This window comes from Periplaneta americana, chromosome 7 (genome assembly GCF_040183065.1).
Source record: "Periplaneta americana isolate PAMFEO1 chromosome 7, P.americana_PAMFEO1_priV1, whole genome shotgun sequence".
In the NCBI taxonomy this organism is placed as follows: Eukaryota; Metazoa; Arthropoda; class Insecta; order Blattodea; family Blattidae; genus Periplaneta; species Periplaneta americana.
Window position 1 is genome coordinate 158015088 of NC_091123.1, and position 22988 is coordinate 158038075.

General features: G+C 35.8%; 1 protein-coding gene across 3 annotated transcripts in view; it reads left to right on the forward strand.

Annotated features, from left to right (window-relative positions):
• Nucleotides 1-22988, forward strand: part of LOC138703637 (acetylcholinesterase-like) — a 2088928-nt gene that overhangs the window by 1268632 nt on the left and 797308 nt on the right. For all 3 annotated transcript variants that reach the window (XM_069831694.1, XM_069831692.1, XM_069831693.1), the window contains one exon: nucleotides 11424-11547. The gene's annotated coding sequence lies outside the window, so the exon portion shown is untranslated. The remainder of the gene's footprint in view (nucleotides 1-11423; nucleotides 11548-22988) is intronic.

Genomic DNA, 22988 nt, shown 5'->3' on the forward strand with positions numbered 1-22988 from the left:
TATGTTGTGGCTGGATAAAAGTGTTCAAAATTGTTTTATAACGCCATATTGGGAATGATAAAAGTGTGCAATATTCGTTATATTGGAGGGCGGATATCGTTATATTGGCAGGTGGATGCTCTATATTGACCGTTATTGTTATATTATTATTATTATTATTATTATTATTATTATTATTATTATTATTACTATTGAATAATAATAAGTACACATTGAAATCTAGAGATATTTGTTAGAAAATCGCGGGTTTTCGAAAGCCATCTAGCGGGATTATATAAACAACTGTTGGTAACACTGGACACAACGTCCGCGGTACAGTTCATTCAAGTACAGACTGTCGTGAAGTAGTGCGCTCCACAGTATGGCTCAGAAGGAAAGAAACACGTCCTGGAAATTAGAATATTTAGTTTCACAGTATGGTGCAGAAATATTCTGCATTCTAAATAACAATCTCCATTGTAAACTTGCAATGTCAGCATTAAGTCTGCTATAAACAAGGAATATAACATTCAAAGACACGTAAGTACAATGAAACATAAACGGCTAGAACAAGGAAAAATGCAGAAGTACCCTGTATCGAATTCAACATTTTATGAAGACATGTGTAAGGCATTTATATCTGCCGACATACCATTTAACAAACTCGCAAATACGCCGTTCCGCGAGTTTTTACAGAAATACACTGGAAGCAAAATTCCACACCAGGCTACGTTACGAACGTACTAAGTTGAGAAAATTTACAACACAGGCATTACTGTCGTTTCGACAGATGTTGAACGCAGCTTTTCTGGATTCAAGTCCATACTAGACAGTTGTAGACACTCATTCGCTTTTGAAACTTTGAAAATGCATCTTGTTGTTCACTGTAACCAAAAAATAAATATTTGTAGTAGGCAATACATCGAAGCCTACGTTGAATTAAAATTTCTAATGACTGAAATGAATTTAAATAAAGTTAGAAAGCAATTCAGAAGGATGTGTGTATTAATCTCTTTGCAGACTGTACTGCACAGGACCAATTGGTGCTATGTACTCTATGTATGTTCTGTGTTGAGTTGGCTTCCTTTCACTGTAAACATGCTCCAATGTCACAGGCCTAATCATCACAATTGTACTACTGCTTGTGTGATTGCAAATAATCAAATCCCCAGTAGTATTTCTGTGGAGTTAAAAATGTTACAGACTTCTATGATGTGTAATATGACTTTAAATAACATACAGGGACATCTTTTTTTTTTACTAACATTTTTAATATTAACCTGACTATACCTTTAGAGAACCGGAAACACCGCTTGCTCCCCCCTCCAAGACTGGAGTTCGATGATACTGGCGTAAAACACAAATCACTCTACCAGGTATAGGAAGGAAGAAAAGTAGTTCATCCATTTACGTAAACTAGGAAATATCGCGATTTTGAGTATGATAATTTTCATTTGGTTTTTCTTTAATCAAAGTACAGTACTGTGTTAAGAATAAGTGTTTTTACTCACGAAGTGAGTTATCCATGCGAACGTATTCATTATGCGGTGTATATTATACTATCTACACCACATTAGCGTACAATATAGAGAAAGAAGTTAAATTGAAAAATAATCATAATATGAATATTTAAACACAATTTTGAAAATGGTGGCCGTTCATTTCGATACAGGCTTCAGTTCTTTTGTGCATATTATCGCACTATAGACTATTGCATCTAATTCCAATTGCCAGTTTCGTCCTTCGTACTAGTAACTCATGTTGAAATAATTCAATACCTACTCTACGTACTGTAAATTCAATCTTCACTTCTGCCCGACCCGAAAATATAAAATTACTCAGACATGCCATCTACTGTCCGTCCAAGTGGTTATGCCGCATGATTGTAGAAAGGGAGGAAATCACGTGACAGTTAATTACTTAACGAGGCCCTTTTATTTAAGTTAAATTAAACAGCTGTATAATATTACGTAAACGTCCAATTCCTAAGAGAAATTAATGTTTTCAGAAAAGAGCTAAGACAGCCCAGCTTTCACAGAGGGGCGAGCAGAAGCAGGTGGGGGAAATCGGGATGCGACGTAGGCAAACGGACAGTACCTGTGCGAAAATATGATTCAATATTGAAAGCTCTTTCGTCACTGGAAAACGCGAACATATTTCTGGAATGTACTATACTCAGTAACCCAGTACTGCTTACTATCTGCTGTCTTGGCTCTTTGTGGAGTTGGAACTTCATTATTAGAAGTAGTGGGAGTGAAGTACATTCAAAAACTGAGGTACAATAAAAATTGAAGTAAAAATAAAATGATGTCCCTGTACAATCGTATACTTCGCTTAGTTTACAAAACATATTGATGGAATAACTCTAGCTCCCCGTCCGGTAGTAAATTAATGAGCGGAATTACGTTGCAACATTTTTGTTCCTCCTGCACAGTTAGCAGATTGTAACATAGACCCTTATTCGGCCCAACGCTTCAATTGTTAATATTTGTTACTTCTTTTTGTGCCACTGCCTTATTCTATTAAGTTACAGCCGAATAGCTTCTCAATCTTCGGTTTAACTCAGCTGGTTACGGGAGTCTGTTGCACTAATCAAATCAAATATGTAGTTCGCAATTCTCTCACGAGTTTGATATGGGGAAGGTATGCATCAGTAATGCTGTCTATCGATCCATCAAACTTCAATTCCGAAAACCCTGCACACAGACTCGCGGGGAAAGGAAGGGGGCTGGAGGAACTAAATGATACAAATTGCTTCCTCGTGCAGTTGTTAATGTCCATTCTCTGCTGTTGTATTGCAAGTGTACAGTCGTGGCCAATCACGCTCGACCCCACCCATTAACGGGATCGATTCCAAGTTTTCATAACCTTCTGATTGGATTATATTGTAAGAACGCTTGTGAAATTGGGTCTCGGTTGCTAAACAGAGAACGGATCTCAGTTCATGGCGCTTTCGTGTTGCACCTTTTAATAGGTCAAGTAACTGTCTAGAAGATTAATTATTTTATGGCAAATTACAAATCACCTGCAGTGGAATTTCTGCGCCAAAACTTAGCAGTAAGAGCACGATACGGTGCGGAAAGTTTAAGTAGCAAACTTTCCGTGTAACTACTCTGTCCTAATGCGAAATATATTGCGGTATATGTATAATTCCAAGAACTGGTCGATACAGACAGAGGGAGTATCAAAGATTTAATCTTATAGGAGCTTCTTCAAAGTCACGCGTTTATGTAATTTAGTTGAAATAGGAATATTTTTACTTTATTCCATTTATAGTAACTTAATATAATTAATGACCCTCCAGAAATAGTCTCGATTGAGAATTTATGTTATGTCGCTTCCACAGTTGTGATGGTCGTGTAGGTAATTGCTAATATCCCTAGATAAAATCGGCCTTTCTAGATTTTGCTAGTCTGGCAGTATAAATGAAGGGTTCAGAACTATAGTGGACCAAGCAGCTGAACAAATTGGATAAAGAAATAGTGTGCGAGCTTGTATATATATAAAGGAGTCTCAATGGGGAGAGGACTTTCGGTGATAAGTCGTAGGTTCTCCTTCTCTTCCCTGCGTGATGTTTTTCTAAATATGCATGCCACTGTCTTGCAAAAAAAAATTCAAACATTTTACTAAAAAAATTGAGCGATATATTTCATTTTGAAATATGCAAATTATTCATAATAATTTTGTCAATAACTCAGAATCTAATTGATTCATAGAAATGAAACTTCACCACATCAGGCAGGAATCACTCAAGGATCTGTACTAGGGCCTCTACTTTTCGCTATTTACATTAACGACATCTCTACTGCCCTTAAACATTGTTAGCATCATCTCTATGCAGATGATCTTCAGATATATATATATATATATATATATATATATATATACATTCACTACCAAACTCACTTAATGATAGCCTATCAAAATTAAAACATGATCTTACGTTAATCAGCAGCTGGGCTAGAAAATGCGGGCTAAACCTTAATCCCGGGAAAACGCAAGTAATTCTACTAGGACATCAAAGATTACTATCTTCCATCAGCATTCATACACTTTTGCCAGTGACTTTAAATAATACTATAATACCATTCAGTACTACGGTTAAAAACTTAGGTTTCCATTTCGACTCGAATCTCAGCTGGAATGCACAGGCAAAATATGTCTGTAAGAAAACTTTCTCAATCTTGCATTCACTGAAAAGACTGAAAAATTTATTTCCTTCTAAACTGAAACAGATCTTGATACAGACACTGGTGATGCCTTACTTTGACTATTGCGACGTTTTGTATAATGATCTTAGTGTTGAATTGTCATTGAGGCTTCAGCGTGTTCATAACGCTTGTGTTCGTTTCATTTTTAACAGCCGTCGCTATGATCATGTCTCCGAGTATTTCTTTCAATTATCTTGGCTTCGTTTACGAGATAGACGTTCAGTTCATTCACTCTGTTTGCTGTATCAGATTTTAAATAATTCCACACCTATTTACCTAGTTCCTCGCTTCACACTTTTAGCATCCCACCACAACCGTGATACACGTTCACAGCATAAGCTTGTTCTATCAATTCCATTCCATCAAACATCTCTCTCTACTCTGCTTCCTTCACAATACACACAGCACGTTCCTGGAATTCCTTGTCACAGGAAATCAGGAGCAGTCGGAGTCTAAAATCTTTTAAGCACACTCTACTTAAAAATGTTTTTAATGAACACAACTAGACTCTTCCGGAAGTTTCTAAATAGTCTTAAATGACCAAGTTGTTATTTTTTTTCTCCTCTCTCTTCTTCTTTTTTTTCTTTTCTTTTTTTATTATCTTGATATATTATTTAATCATTTGTATTTGTATGCCATTTAGTACGACTTTGCTAATCAACATTTTATGTCTTGTAACCCACATGTATTCTCCTATTAGTATAGTAACTGTATAATATATCTCAAGTGAATTAATCGTCGAATTTATCACGAGCATTTTAGGTCTTATAAATTGTGTGTGTGTGTGTGTGTGTGTGTGTGAGTGTATATTCCCCTTATGATATGTAACTGATTTTGATTATGCGTAATTTTCTACTTTATTTTATATATTATGTAACCGATCTTGACTATTTGTAATTTTATATTATGTAACAGATCTTGACTATTGTAATTTTCTACTCTATTTTATGTAATTTTTAAGGTATTTTCTTTTGCGTTCTTTTATAATCTAATTTTGTATTTCATGTATATTATTGAAACCTGGTTGAGTGGAAGAGAAGGCCTCATGGCCTGAACTCTGCCAGGCAAAATAAACCTACTACTACTACTACTACTACTACTACTACTACTACTACTACTACTACTACTACTACTACATCATTATCTGTCACACTGTGATTATGTGTACAAAATATCAAAGACGTAGCTCGAAAATGTAGAAAATAGAAATTTCACCCATCATCTCCCTTAAGGAAAGAAGTACACCAACAACAATTCCACTTGCTGATTGTTAAGACCGTAATCTTATCATTCCCATTGGTTCACATAGGTGGAAAGAATGTTGTCGTAAGTCCTATTCTTTTGAAAGCAATGGTTAATAAAATGGAAGCCATGCCTTGTGATCTCACTGTTATCAAACAAGAACGTTTGCAATGCCTTACCATAATAACGCTTTAAAGTACAAGGCAGAGTGCTTGGGGAACAAACAAATAGAAGCAAGAAAGTCGGCGACATCTTGAGCTCAAAAGAAAGAAGAAATTTGACCGTTGAAATGCAATTGCACGTAAGCATGGGGAACATTCTCACTCGATTGCTCTGTATTTTGCTTCCCCGATCGTCGGCCTTGACGTGACTGCCACACAAAGTGCTTCGGGGCTTAGGGAAAAAAAAGTCTGCTCCAGATATGACAACGGATTTAACTGCCTGGCATTATGGAGGCATGTAAGATCTCTGTCAAAAGTGCATGGCCTGAAGCTCCTCTTACTCTGATGTAATTGCCTTCCATTTTACTATCGTCAATGTTAGGATTTCAGAAGTCTCCACGCAGTTCGAAGCTACGAATTGTCTGAATGAAAAATGAAACTTTTTTGTGGTGAAAATTTCTTTTCTTAATGAGATCTGGTTTCCGGTCAGAAAGTTGCAATAGTCTTTTGTACGAGTCTGTGAATTGGCACAATATCCTATGGAATTCACGTATAATTTTTATTACATATCTTGCAAAAGGGAGGAATGGCATTTCTTTCAGTGTCAGTGGTGCGTAGAAAACGTGTAACGACTAAAGGAACAATGAAAGTTCAAACACAGGGCAAGTAAAGTGTATGAGCTCTTCCATCTCAGATCGACCGAAATATAGAGAAATTTGACCTTACAATTTCTAAATACAATGAAACCTTTTTCGTACATAGAGAACTGTGATGCAATGCTTTGTGCAAAGTTTGAGGCATCTGAACTTCATAGTGTTTAAATTAAAAATATTTAAATGTATAGTATTTTCATAAAATTCATCATCATCATCATCCTTAGCTCGACAACCGATCATGGGTCCTGGCTGTCCATAGGAGTTTCCGCCATTCATCCCTATTTTTAGCAATACTCATTTTCATAAAATTAGCAACTTTAAACTGTTATAGCTCCGAAGCCCTTTCACCTAATAATCAAAATCATGGTTTATTTTGATGCTGAGAAATTAAAGTTTATATTGACATATAAACAGATTTTCTTACTTTTTATGGAAATGGAGAAATTTAGATTATTCCTCATTAAGACGGCTTTGCCACCGAAAAAATATTTTAAAAATATATAGTTAGATTCCGCATTTAAAGTACAAATAAACACATATGTTTTACTGATGGCACGTTGCTAAGAAAGTATTGAAAATATCAAATAAAGAAAATAAATAGTACACACGTGAACTAACCAGCTGACTGTGAGATGGGAGCTAACCGAGACAAGCAAGGCCAGGAGACATAAACACGTGATGTGTCGTCTAGCAGCGCATGGCTGTGCTAGCTTTATGACAAGTTTTCATAAACACAGGAGTAAAACGACGCCCAACGCTCGCTTATCTTCAGCTCTCGGCCAGTGCTTGTGAAAATAATCTATTTAATACCCTCGAAACTTATTGCCATACCACTAAGCAAACAATGCCGAATCCCTCTTAATAATGCATGGTTTTTTCTCAGTATTTTTTTACATTTTTACAGATTGTCGAAAAGCCTAAAAGTAAGTAAAATCAGATTATCTCTCTCTCTCTCTGTGTACAATAAAAATAAGGATTACTTCTCAACATAACCTACCAAATGTCAGCTTCAAAATGAGCTCCCGTTCAATGTTCTGCAGTAAATGGTTCCAGAGTTCTGAGCGCTGAAAGAGGCTTGTTTTTATAAAATATGCTAAATTTGTCACTCAATAATACGAAAACCGTTTGACTTTCGATAGTATATTTTTGAAAATGCACTCTCCTCAGCACCTTGTATAAATAGGGAAAAAATTAGAATACAAAAAAAATGCGAGGTTTTTTACTGATCGATTTCATATGGAATACCCGTATGGTCCAGACTTGGTTATATTTACTAAATCGATAGTAAAGTGGACTGTAACTAGAGATGGGTGATAGTCACGATAGTATCGATAGTACTATCGACTGTTGTTCCTACAATCGATAATCCTATCGATAGTTATAATCAAAGCTATAGTCATTACAAACTTTCTTGTTAATTGGTTATAAACTGAATATATTGTTAAATTATTATTAATTTAATTATATATAGTGAATTGAATCAGAATTACTACTAATAATACACAATATTATAATCTGTTCCTAAAGTCCCAACATTAGCCATCATTATAATGTTTTCTTAAGCATGTGGCGACATCCTACTCAAAAGGTTAACGTCGGAAACTGGTAGATACTGAAGCCATGCAATCGCTAGATTCGTCTACAAATGATTCACTTAATCATTCCTAAACATTCTTGGGAGAACATACGCTCCTACACACAACCATAACACAGCTCGGAGCTGTGATTTTGGAACTGTAGTCACAGTCTGAACCAGTGACAGATGTATCACAGCGCCAAAATCACAGGTCTTTAAGTCACATATCACCACTAATTGATACGCGATATTTTTGGGTTAGGGATTATTTTAAGTTATGACTTGAGACTTCAGATTTACTCTTAGAAATTTCTCTTGTACATTTTGAAAAATTTACAACACACAAGCCGGATGGTCCATGGCGAGTCCTCACCCTCACTTCATTTCACCCCCTATGGTCTAATTACCTGGTTGGGTTTTTACAGAGGTTTTCCCCAACCATAAGGCAAATGCCGGGTAATCTTTTGGCGAATCCTCGGGCCTCACATCATCTCACTATAGCTCCCCAAAATATTAAAAAAAAAATTGTAGAAAATTACAAAATTTATTGTAAACTGTAAATATTGTAAAAATTTTTAAAACTTGTAAAAATTGTAATTGTAATTTGTAAAATTTTGACTTGTTCCACATCTTAAAGCTTCATTGCTCATGTAAGATCTATGGAATATAATAAATTAAATGAAATGAAATAATCTAACTACAGTGAAATAAATCGTTCTGTTAATTATGCATCCTGCAACAATGGAAAGTCATTGTAGCGGTTGTTTTCAACTGAACTAATTTCTGTTGCAACCATGATAGAGTCATGTTTTCTTTTTAAATTGATGGGCTCAGTTACTGCATGGTCTGTAGTAAAATATCTCATGTGTATAAAGTTACGTACTATACTTATTGTTGAAAAAGATTTGCATTTTATTTTTCATTCATTCATTTAGTGTTCTTCCTAAGGGCAGGTCTTTCACTGCAAACCCAGCTTTCTCCAGTCCTTCCTATTATCTGTCTTCCTCTTTGTCTCCACATATCATCCATGTATCTTAATGTCGTCTATCATCTGATATCTTCTTCTGCCCCGAACTCTTCTCCCGTTCACCATTCCTTCCAATGCATCCTTCAGTAGGCAGTGACCCAACCAATTTCTTTTCCTCTTCCTGATCAATTTCAGCATCATTCTCTCTTCACCCACTATGTCCAACACAGCTTCATTTCTTATTCTTTTCACTTCACAGGTTCCATTCTTCTCCATATCCTCATTTCAAATGCTTCTAGTCGCTTCTCTTCACTTCGTCGTAATGTCCATGTTTCTGCCCCATACAATGCCACACTCCATACAAAGCACTTCACTAGTCTCTTCCCTAATTATTTTTCCAAAGATCCGTAGAAGAGGCTCCTTTTTCTATTAAAAGCTTCCTTTGCCATTGCTATTCTCCTTTTGACTTCCTGGCAACAGCTCATGTTACTGTTTATAGTTCATTCAAGTATTTGAAGCTGTCCACTTCCTCTACTGCCTCATTTAGAATTCGCAAGTTTATCTTCTGTATTTTTCTTCCTATGACTATGCTTTTCGTCTTATTTGCATGTATCTTCATCCCATACTGCTCACGGCTGCCATTTAGCTCCAGTAGCATTATTATTATTATTATTATTATTATTATTATTATTATTATATTGTTATTAATACTTGCGTATTAATTTTATAGAAAGTTAAGATTATGTCCTGCGACGTTCAAGTTCCGGTCTGTTAAATAAGGTTTCATTTGAAAGAATGACTACAGTCCATAAGTTGCTTAACATTTAGAAAAGAAGAGATGTTTTTGATAGGTTAAATAGTTTTATAGATATCACTGTTTAAATTTTGTAATGCATCGTAAAATAAATACTCTAGGAAATGGCGGATGGAGATTGATTCAAGAAATATGCAACTTCACATTGCTTGTCTTTAGTCTTTCGAATTCTGCACACCTCATCACCAAATTATCTTTTATCTCGTCTCTCTTATCTACACTCTAACTACTAGGGCTGGATAAAAAGTAATGGCAACAGTTCGATATTTCTGACATGGCTTTATTCACAGGGGTACAACATTTACGTATCTTCAATATAGTCGCCCCCCTTATTTATCACATTTTGTCAAATGTTTGGAAGGCGTTGTACCTTCAGCGCGTCCATCTTTGTTGATGTTCCACATTGATAGCCCTATAGCACGGATAAGTTCATCTCTGGTATTGTACCGGGTCCCTCGCAGTGGTTCTTTCTCTTTGGTGAAAAGATCGTAATCGCATTGACTCATCGGGTGAGTACGGTGGATGTTCCAGAATCTCCCATTGCCAGCGGCGCAAGAGGTCCTTGACAGCAGCAGCGGCGTGACTCTTTGCATTATCATGAAGAATGATGGGATTCTGTACCACCAAGTGTCGTCGTTTTCTCCTGAGGGCTGGACGAAGGTGGTGCTGTAGGAACCTGCAGTAGTAGTCCGCGTTTGCCGTCTGCCTTGGAGGTACAGCGTGGTGCAGTGTTACCCCATCAATGTCATACACCACAATGAACATCACCTTCATAGCACTTTGTGTAGGGCGAAGAACCTGGATGCTTCCATTAATTTGATTGACGTTTCAAGTTTGGTTGGTTCGTATGAGCTAGCCCAGGTTTCGTCCATAACGACGATTCGTCCAAAAAAGTTTTCATGTTTCCTTTGGTACCGGTCCAACAAGGCTGTGCGACTGCATAGCGGTGCCATTGTTAAACCTCTGAAATTTCATAGGGTATCCAACGCCCTGTAATTTTGCGGTAACCCAGAATGTCTTGCAGAATGTGGAGCACAGATTTGTGACATACTCCGACTTCCGCTGCTAACTCACGCGCAGTCCATCGGTGATCAGCATCCAACAGGGAAGCAAGGAGTTGAACTGTGTTGTCCTCCACGCGGGGTCGTCCTGTACGGAGGTTGTCCTGAACGGGATCCCTGCCTTCCCGGAACGCTTTAACCCATCGTGCCGCTGTGCGATATGGCAACGCTGCATCGGCACATGCTTCACGCAGTCCCTGAAAACATTCTTGTGCTCTACGACCTCGTGTCACTTCAATTTTGATCCAGGAACGTTGCTCTAGTTTTGTAAACGTAGTCTTAGGGCGCTCGCACTATCCCTATGAAAGTCAACGTTCTACTCACTGCAGAGATTGACAGAGTGTTGTCGCCGCTGGCTGCACTAACTCATATAACAGTCCTTGTTCATGTCCACACAGCTGGCAGCTCTCGAAGGCATCATCGTCACGTGACAGCAGTATTGCCATAACTTTTTATCCAACCTATGTAAATACCAGACCACTTATCAGTGATATGCTTTCCTTCGTAGACCATAATGTTATTCTTCATTTTTAACAGTCTACATTTGAAGTCAGTGGAATTTCTTCTCGAAGAATATCATAAATACTCTTGTGTTAAACTGAACACTGTATAACAGAGACTGTACTGTATCTTAAATAACATAATCGAATCATGTAATATTGGAGATTACAAATAAATTGTAATTAAAATGCAGCAAAAATATTTCAGTATGCATCAGTAAGTTATTGTTGTAACATTTGCATTCTTTCTTTCCAGATCCGAGTGAAACAGAAGCCGGACCAATGACGGTTTCGGTAGTCAGCTACTGTCATTGGATTTGAGGCCTACAGAACCCGTGACCCCTAGCATGCGCTCCCCCATCACACACTGTTGACACCACGTGAGTAATACAGCCATCAGTTTTATTAGTAAAAGTTGCAGTTAATTTGATATCTCATAAATGTGAAAGTGTTTTCTGTTGCTGATCGTATTCGTCTTTTATCTCGAAATCTTTATTGTACGCCAGGAATAATATTATTTTATGTAATCACAAACAAATATAAGTATCCCGACACTGAAAATCAGAGTTACATCTACGAGAGAGATGAACTAAAACAACAAATTTGAGAATTTCTGCCAAATTTTCATGCTCATTTCCATTTCAGATTGAAGTCATTGATTGTCATTTAGAATCACCAAGATTTAACCAAATATTCCATTTCGCTAGTCATCTGTTTCGATCTACTCAAATGTCTACAAAGAATCAGCTGATGGGTTTCAGTAGTATTTGTATAAATAAGACGTATACCTTAATTATAATTTGCTTTTTAGAATCATATTTTTATAATGGAATACATGGTCAGGAATTGTTAACGAACTATTCGTTATGAATGTGCGTAAAAGAATATTTTGTCCAGGTTTCGTGGCATCGTCGCTGCGTGGACTAAGGTACACGTACCAAATAACGCCACCTTAACACTTCAGTCACTTTTGCTCTGGAAATAAGTTATGTACAAACACGAAAATTATTAAAGAGAACCGTAATCTTATCTTTACAAAATAGCACAATGAAAATGGATATATTATATACCGAACAAGAATTAGAACTCAAATAGGAAAACTTTGTAAACTGGCGTTATTAGTAACAGGTTGTCCAATTAAAGCCACCTATTTTCTAGTAACCTATACACTTATATTGTTAATTAATTATTTTTTCTAAGCAACACAAATTGAACTAAGCGACAAAATTTGAGTTTCTGTTAATAAAAGATACAAAATCACTCAATATTAATGAAAGATTCTTGATCTGAAACTGAAACACCAGATGGATTAGGAAAATATGTTTTCCAGTGACTCCTTACTTAAAAAAAGAGACAATGAGACACAGTAGAAAGTTATTAAACACAAAAGCATTTACCTTAGTTTAATATGAATGTTTTACAATAAGTAAAACAAAAAATTAAGTTATGTAAAATAAAAAAAAATAAGAGTTCGTTAAGCAATTAAACCAATATCATCACTACACACTGTGAACATTTGTAAGTTGAATCTTAGTGATTTTCCTGATGTTTTCACACTGATGCTGTACTGTCAGCCTTAGTACTAACATAACCTAAAATTTTGTCTCTAAACCTTTAACGCCACATGGCGTTAAATCGATACTGAGTACTTGATAACATGACATGCCTGTTTCTCTAACATTTTCAAATTTTATAGATAGCAAATACTTTCTATACATAGAAGAATGTTTAAGGATCACGAAAATATATAGTTTAATATAGTTATTATTTGCTCAACACACAAAATAAAATATTGCCTCTTACCTTGATATAAGAACAGCCATTCACTATCAACACACAACAGGAAAATGATGGAATATAATGTCACTCGTAAATGTCAGCGGACAGCTAGTAACTCATTTCATCACTAGATTGCAAGCGAATGCAGGCTACAGTAGTGCACTACCGAAAACTTGTGTCATTAACAAATTTTAATAGGGTGGCGTTAAAGGTATGCATGGCGGTATTTGGCTCAGGGACCTTATTTTCTTTCCATATATTTATATGATGCTTTTCGTTCAGTGAAACGATAATTTCCTATCTTTCTAGTATTATGGATTTCTTGAAGGTCATACTTTATTTTGGCTGACCCGCAAAATGTTTTCTGTAATTTAGGCTGGTAATCAATTTCTACTCATGAAATATTTGCATAATGTAGTGGCTTAAACACTCTTAATGAATTGACAGTGATGTTACATTTCGATTTTAACTTTTCAATATACCTAGTAATCTAAAATACACTAATAGAAAATCACTTTACGTTATGCCATATCGTATCTCTTCTGTGAAAAAAATGAAACCAGATTTTTATTCTTACCATAAGGTTTTCAGTGCAATTGTTTATATCCTTGTTGTGAAAAATTAAACCTGTACTTTATTCTTATAAAAATGGTTGACGTCTTTGCCGGAAAAAAGTTAATCCAGTTTTTACAATTATCATAAGGATTTTAGAGGAATGGCTGGTGTATTTGAATTAAAAATGAAACCAGTATTTTACAATTAACATACGACATTTTCAACGACATTTATCCAGAATACATTATTAATCATGAAGTTTATAGTTTCATTTTGTAAACAACTAAATCACAGAAAAATTGTTTAGTTTATGTCTATATTTTCAGACTGTAATAAAAATGTTACGTTTGTTACACTGCCTAAATTGAATATTGTATATATAGAGTTTACATTAAAAACTTTACTTTAATTCCACCAATAGAGCTTTATGTACTAAATAATATAATACTAATATAAAGATACAGCATTTATTATGTTTCATGTACGTATCCACAATTTATATGTATATGATTGTTACGTTAATTTTGAAATTCTTATTATTAATTTATTTATTTAAATCCACCACCACCAGAATCGGGCTTCCAATTACAGGTGGCTTACACAGATACATACACAAAATACATAATAAGAAAAAAACAAAACAAACAACACAAACGAAAGAAAGAAAATACATAATGATAATAGATGTTAATATAGTGCCAAATGTCAATATAATGATACAAAATTATTTTAGAACTAGAGTAAAAACATTATAATACACTTCTTCATAATTTAAATATCTAAGGAAATACAATTCCTTTTAATATTGTATGAAATTTTTCAACTGTTAAACTGAAATCTAATTGAGAATCACAGTTTAAAGACAGAGAGTTGTAAGTATTACACGTAACAAACAATGGAGAGTTCTGGAAGAAAACAGTTCTAGGAATGGGAATAACAAAAGATTGCCTATGACGTAATTCTGTTTTTTTTTTACATTGAACTGTTATTCAATATACCGTTAACAGTCGTATACAGTAAAATTTGACTATTTATTAATCGTCGATATTTTAAAGTTTTATAACAAAATTAAAAAAGCAACTGATTATATGAAATTTGCTTGTCATAAGACGACACGTGATGTTTTTTAAAATATAAATAACATAAAAATCGTTTCTGTATCCTTTCTATTTGCATCTGATGGGACTGGAACTGAGGTGACCATATTACAGACGCATACTCTAGCTTACTCCTAACTAGAGTTTTATATAGAGTATCAATAGTATTTATATTTTTTAATTCTTTTGTATTTCTGATTATAAATCCTAATTTTCTATATCCCTCAATTACCACGTGATTTAAGTGCATATTAAAACATAAGTTGTATGTAAAATAAATACCCAAATCCTTAAATGATTCTACTCTATGTAACTTCACACCATTAATTTCATACGAATTTTGAGCAACTGTCTTATTTTTAGAATACATCATAAAGCAACATTTATAACGTTAACGTTAATTTATGTCATTGTGAAGAAAGCGTGGAGAAAATTTTCCATTGTCCTTACAGAACTTATTGTCTGTTGATAAGAGACTGTTTTAAATCATATTTTTAGAGTGTTAAAAAATTCTAGTTTGTTCTGTCTTTGTATCAGCACATCTCTGTTCAATATGCGTTCTTGATGTGTGTGTCACATTGCAGAGCCGTGTCTCTTACTTTGCGAACACACGTCTATGACCCGGAGGAGACATTTTGCACTTTGTGCTCGGAGCGTAAGCTCCTTACACCGCAAGACCGCGGGGACTGACAAACTGTAGTACGCCGTGTTTCACTGCCGCCCGCACACACTATCTAATATTCTGTTTGAGTGGGCTCTGCCCCCTCCTCGAATTTTCTCCTCTTTGACAGAAAATCACGTTCGCGGCAAGATTGTCGTTAAAACAATATTCCGTAATGGATATCTTAATTAGTTTCGAAAGTGTGTACTCAAGATTGCTGTCTTACTCTCGTTTCTCTAATCATGATTTCGTTTTGTATGTATGTATGTATTTATTCACACTGCAATGGGTATATACCCGGTGGCAGTGGTAACTAATTACACTCAGTAAAGACAATAATAAACACAATTAATAAAATATACAATTACTAATAATAGTAATAATTAATATTAACAATAATTAATAATAATAATAATAATAATAATAATAATAATAACAAAAGGGAACATCCTAAATTAAATGAAGCACGATCGGTTAAAATAACATTTAAAGTAAATCTAATTTGTACCTTAAACCTATGTTCGAACTAAAACCCACGAGTATGATATGTTCATATCTGCACAAGTACCTTTCAACACTACACTCATTTCGCTGTCAACTCACTCACTGCACTGGAACTACGACACATTTCACTGATTCTATCCTGATTTCACTAACACTTCAAAAACATTTCACTGTTCAAATACTTTGCACTGCCACTATAAACTGACAGGAACACGTTTCACTTACTCAACACATTTCACTCACACAACACACTTCACTGACACAACATGATTCTTCACTGATGGAACACTTCAATAACAAAATATCAATTATACCCTTTAAATGCTGTGTATAATTATCGTCTATTAGTAAAGTCCTTAAGCCTATTTTTAAATACATTTTTGGTTGTTGGTAAAGCCTTTAGTAAGTCTGCAGGTAAAGCATTCCAGTCCCTGATAGTATGATTTATAAGAGTAGTCGTTCCTTGAAGAGTAATTTGGCGGCTGCAACCTATTTTTTATTTCTCTCCAGGCAGGCTCACCTCTGTATGTTTTGAAAAGTGCGCATAATCGAATTCGCGTTCTCCTGTCCTTGAGTGTGTCCCATTTTAATGGTGAATTTTTCCGACAATACCTGAGAGCCCGTTTTTTAATCTTTTCCAGTGTCTTAGTCATGTATACACTGTTGTTTAGTGGTGCTCACTTACCTCCGGTTACCTCCGATTGATGCCGCGCAGGTTGTATATGTGCTGTGGCGCAGACATACACTTTCCGCTGAGCATTCCTTTAATCGGATCAGGTAGTGATTCGAGTCCGCTGACGTCCGCGTATCTTTTAAAATAAGTTGTAATTTGTTGTTGTATATTCTCTCCTTTATGCTAATCTCTCTCTGTTTCTTCGGCTCTTTTTTGTGTTGCTTAAAGTGCTACGTTAGCTCACAGATTTTTTTTTTTCTAGTTTTGGAATTCATAGTAAAAGGTAAAAGGTATCCCCGTAACATGCCATGAAAGCACTTGGGGGGCATGGAGGTAGAGCCCCATGCTTTCCATGACCTCGGCACTAAAATGAGGTGGTGTGGTCGGCACCACGCTCTGACCGCCTTTTACCCCCGGGAAAGACCCGGTACTCAATTTTATAGGAGGCTGAGTGAACCTCGGGCCGTTCTGAAAGTTTGGCAACGAGAAAAAATCCTGTTACCACCTGGGATCGAACCCCGGACCTTTCAATCCGTAGCCAGCTGCTCTACCAACTGAGCTACCCATGGTAAATGTGGAAAGACGTATTAGTTTTATGTCATTGATCAATCTAACTGCAAAACTAACGCAGAAATAAAGATTTTCAGTAGGTAATGTAAACATTTATACTTTAATTCTCCTAGAAACTCTCGTTTAATCGCAAACAGGGTTTGTCAATTATTATTCTAATCGGTTTAGTTTAACGTAAAATATATTAAAGGAGCTTCAGAATGGAACAAAAGAAACGTGGGCTATCAGTGGGTTAAAGTTTACTGTCCAACATAATTTATTCAGATTCTTCACCGGACAGGATTGTGATTATTGTGTTAAAGGGTGTCAGTATTTGAACTGCCTCTTCTAAAACGCGCCACTCTTTCTCTGTAATAAAAATATAAGCGGATATCAACTTAAGAATAATTGTAATTATATTATTACCACATGTTTCTTTAGTTTCATTCAGAAGTATTTTAATCCAAACAGTAAAATATAATTCAAGTTGTCTAAACAACAAAATATAACTCAAGTCGTCATGTAAATATTTCATATGTTTTTTATTGGCTCGAAAGTTAAGTTTTAGAGAAATTTCAAGACTTTCCTAGACTGTGAACCTTTGGGAACAATAGCACTAAAACAATTTAAAAATAAATCGTATGAAATGTTTTGCGTAATTGTTTTCATCAAGTTCGCGATTGTGCGATCGCTTCAAATGGTCTAACAAATTCGAAGTTCCACCACCCTTACAGTAAATTCGTCCACAAAGTTTACAGTGTGCGACTTTATTATTACCTTCAACTAAATTAAAGAATTTCCATGCGACGGATATCCGATTTGGTGCCATTTTATTCCACTCATAACTACCGTCAGTCCGTACGCGCCGGTCGTCCTTGAGCTAACTGTCGCTTCGCTCCGAACCACCGCATCCCTCCGTATGTCCCCTGTTCCACCTACGGTAGTATCGGAGATCACCGGTGGAGAGCTTTATTCGCAATCTTCGATTCCTCCGCGGTAGTAGTCACTCCGATGAGCAGCACTGCTGCTGTTGCTATCAGACACAACAGAGAGTAGGGGAGAGTTGAGTAGTATCGGACATCGGGTAATATCGGATAGTGAGTTTCTTTCATCTACCACACGATGATAGTACCCGATTGACATGGTTACGTTTCTGTGACGTCGCATACAGAAACGTAACCATGTCATTCAGGTACTACCATATGGTGGTAGATGAAAGAAACGCACTGTCCGATATTACCCGATGTCCGATACTACCCAACTCTCCCCTTCTCTCTGTCAACAAAAAGGTAAATATCACTGGTCAACAAAATTAAACATATTTTTTTTAAGTCAAGTAATTGGTTATTCTTACAGAATTTTTCGTGCTGAATTCAAATCTGTTTTCAAAATTTGTCTATCACACAAGGTTTTTTGAGTGATTATATGAAATATAATTCAAACTCTTCTAGTCTTAGTATAGGTCTCGCACCGACGGAAGGAATGCAAATGAAGCAACGCGATAAGGAAGAGCTGGCGACAGGAAAGGTCACGAGATAGCTTGAATGATATTAAAGGGTACATTCGGAAGAGAAGGGTTCAAAGCCATAGTTGTCCAAGCGCCATTAATTTAAAAACAGAGAAAGTAATGATTAAAGTTAAGGGGAGAGGATGGTATTTTTTAAAACGATTTTCCTATTTCGTGTAAATTATTAATTTTTTGTATGTAGAGAGCTCATAGCTGTGGCAACTCAACCAAATAAAAATATTTTGAAAAAAAAAATATTTGGGGGCCCAAATTTGAAAAAAAATATACCCAATACCGGATTGTACTAAAACTGATATATCTAACCCGTTTTTTAAGATAGATTCAAACAGTTTTTGCAATGTATTTGCAAAAGTATGTTCTACAAACTGTCGTCAACAGAATTTTGGTATTAGTCCCTACGTTTGTAAAATAAACAATTAAAATTTAGTAACAATTTTCTGATTTCCTTTCTTGCAAACAAACGGACGTATTTTTAAAATGAAATCAATTAAAAATATTCTGTTACAGAGAAAAGTTTCCTAGTAGTCTAAAGAATGTGTTCTAAATTTCATGGATGTATCTTTAATAGTTCAGAAATTATATTCATTTTGTCTGGCAATGTAGCAAAAACAATGAAGTTACTGGAAACCTATAAAAGCGGGCGTGTGATTTAAAAATCCATAGGGCAGGAAGTATAAAAATGACGTCTCAACATCCGATAAGGGCACAAATACCCACAAAATATTATGAAATGCATTTCAGACATATCAAAGGGCATTTTAAAGAAAAAAAATTGAAAATTTATTTTACCGGAAACAACAATAAAAGTGGGCGAGTGATTTAAAAATCCATAATGCAGGGAGTTTAAAAATGGCGATCCACACATATCACAGAGTACTTCAAAGAATTTTTTTTTTTTAGAAAATATAGTCATTTTTCATAAAAAATACCATCCTCTCCCCTTAAGTGAATATCATAGTTTAATGAAGATTGACATATAATTTACTTTCAATGTGTATACTTTGTATAACTTCCTATATGTTTCCATTGAATTATGGTAATAACTTCAGTTTAACCCTTGTTTTCTACGGTTTTAGCAAATGGCGCTTGGACCACTATGGTTCTGAACCCTTCAAATGACATCGATAGAATCAGTCTTGCGTTGTGATAGATACATTACGACTTTAGTTTGTTCCATTGCATGTGGACACGTGTCTTGTATCGCACGGTATTATTATTTCATTCGTAAACATATGTTGCGCGTTTAATTAACTTCGATTTTTTCTCTTGCAACGTTCTTTATTTCCACAGCGATGTCCCCATTTATTCATTTTCTTGGAAGAGACAGTACTTCCATCGGTCCGCAAGGGTGATCCTTCAGCTTGGGGATTGGGAGATGGGCTAACAACACACCACCGTAAAAAGAGCTTGTTACGAAACACCAAAATAATCATGGTAATATTCATTTGAAGCGAGTAAGGAGTTATTTTTGGAAGTAAATCACGAAAAGACAAAGTATATGATTATGTCTCGTGACCAAAACATAGTAAGAAATGGAAATACAAAAATTGTAAACTTACCTTTTGAAGAGATGGAAAGTTTCAAATATCTTGGATCTACATTAACAAATATAAATGACACTCGTGAGGAAATTAAACTCAGAATAAATATGGGAAATGCTTGCTATTATTCGGTTGAGAAGCTTTTGTCATCTAGTCTGCTTTCAAAAAAAGTGAAAGTTAGAAATTATAAAACAGTTATATTACCGGTTGTTCTTTATGGTTGTGAACCTTGGACTCTCACTTTGATGGAGGAACAGATGCTAAACGTGTTTGAGTATAAGGTGCTTAAGAAAATATTTATTTATTTATTTATTTATTTATTTATTTATTTATTTATTCTGGTGTAGTTAAGGCCATCAGGCCTTCTGTTCCACAACACCAGGAATACAAATACAATAATAGAAATAAACAGAAAAAAATACACTATATACAAAATAAAGCTACACAAAAAATAAAGAGAGAGGGAAAAACACTATAAACAAAGTAAAGCCACACAAAAATATACACAGGTTGCAGTCACACAAACTTTAAATGAGTGATTAAGTATCATAATTAATTTTATCCTAACTAATTAACTAACATAAACAAGAAACTTGCAATTTTAATCTAGATTAAAAGAGAAAAAGAAAAAAAACACAAATCAATACTTCTAGCAATACCTAAAAACATTAACTAATACAATATTTTCCAATTTAATTTTGAATTGTGATAACGTCCGGCAGTCCCTGACGTCATTAGGTAACGAATTCCAGAGGCGAGGTATTTCTACAGTATAGGAAGATGACTATAAAGACGTTCTATGATGAGGGATCGAAAGAAGTGCTTGATGTCGGTTTCGAAGAGTTGTAAGAAATTGAAAGCGCGATAACAGATAGTTCGGAGTAGAAGTATGCATGATTGGAGCTAAGAGAGATGAAGTTACAGAAGAATGGAGAAAGTTACACAATGCGGAACTGCACTTCACAAAACATAATTAGGAACATTAAATCAAGACCTTTAAGATGGGCATGGGCAGGATATATAGCACGCATGGGTAAATCCACAAATGCATATAGTGTCAGCAGGGAGGCCGGAGGAAAAAAGACCTTTGGGAAGATAATATTAAAATAAATTTGAGCGAGGTGGGATATGATTGTAGGGACTGGATTAATTTTGCTCAGGATAGGGACCGATGGCGGGCGGCAATGAACCTCCGGGTTCCCTAAAAGCCATTTGTAAGTATATTGGAAATAGTATGTGGAACAATTTTGTGCCTCTGTACAACCTACATGGCCACACCTGTGGAATAACGGTTATCGTGTCTGGCCGCAAAAACCTGGTGGCCCGGGTTCGAATCCCGGTCGGGGCAATTACCGGGTTGAGGTTTTTTCCAGTGTTTTCCCTCAACCCAATTTGAGCAAATGCTGGGTAACTTTCGGTGCTGGAAACGGGACTCATTTCACCGGCATTATCACCTTCATCTCTATCAGACGCTAAATAACATAAGATATAGCGTCGTAAAATAGCCTACTTAAAAAAAAACCTATAATGTGGAGGGGAATGTAAAACTTCAAAGATTCCGCTTTTCTCTTGGCCGAAGAAGAATACAGTTTCCTATTTCCCTGCCTCCTTTTATGATAGAGCCTTCTCATAGCCGTCAGACAAGAGACATTTCTATACTATTGTATGATGTGGTGCAAGAAAAATTCTTCACTACGTTGAATACAGAGAAAATCTTAAACCGTACAGAAACCGTACTTTTCCACACCCCTTTGAACTCAGTGACCACGCACACTTTGTTGACCCCATGAAATTGCTTCCGTTATTTCCTTCCAGAATGATTATAACTGTCAGCGCAAAATGATGGCTCCCCAGCGTATCTCTAACCTATCACATGGACTGCCCCTCTATCCGGTGTGTAAGGTAGAAAGGCAACTTCAGAGCAACGTTTGGTTCCGTATCTAATGCCACAGCTTTAATGGAAGAGTGGCATAAGAACAAAAGTGCAATGTACTCCAATTTTTTATGCTCGACCATGCCGAAATATAGTAATTATACACCTGGTAGCAGGCCTTTAATGTATGTCATTAAAGTACACCTACTCATTAAAGGTCAGGTCTTTCAGCCAATGACGACTCAGGTTACAACTGTTCAGCCAATGACAGGTCAGCTTTCTACCGTTATAAAACCGCAAGTATCGATTATTCTCGGATATGCAATCGAAAGAGAATTAGCGAAAAGTCACGGAGGCTGGAAATCCAATACTGTCGCAGAAGGTTATGTTCTGTTACTATAATAATTAGCGTTAATTGTAAATAATATTGTCCACACCTGTGGAGTAACGGTCAGCGCGTCTGGCCGCGAAACCAGGTGGCCCGGGTTCGATTCCCGGTTGGGCCAAGTTACCTGGTTGAGGTTTTTTCCGGGGTTTTCCCTCAACCCAAGATGAGCAAATGCTGGGTAATTTTCGGTGCTGGACCCCGGACTCATTTCACCGGCATTATCACCTTCATCTCATTCAGACGCTAAATAAACTAAGCTGTTGATAAAGCGTCGTAAAATAACCTACTAAAATAAAATAAAAATAAAAAGGAAATAATATTCAAATAAATTCAATTTGTCATCTCGTTTTTCAATGTCTAATTTAATTTTAATGTTATTTCTGTAGGTTCTTATGGCCTAGCAAGGTCAATGTGAACATCTGTTCCTCGGAAAAAATCAATACTTTCGCGTCTGCGCACATCTCACAACATACGGGAAATTGGCCAAGGTCAGATACAAAGAAAATTAATAATATCAAGTTAGAAATATGGTCGAGCATAAAAAGTCGTATGAAACTCGCCTATAATGGTAATTAAGAAACTCGTATGAAAATTATGAAACTCGCTTGCGCTCGTTTCATAAATATCCATACTCGCTTCTTAATTACCTTCATTATAGGCTCGTTCCATAATG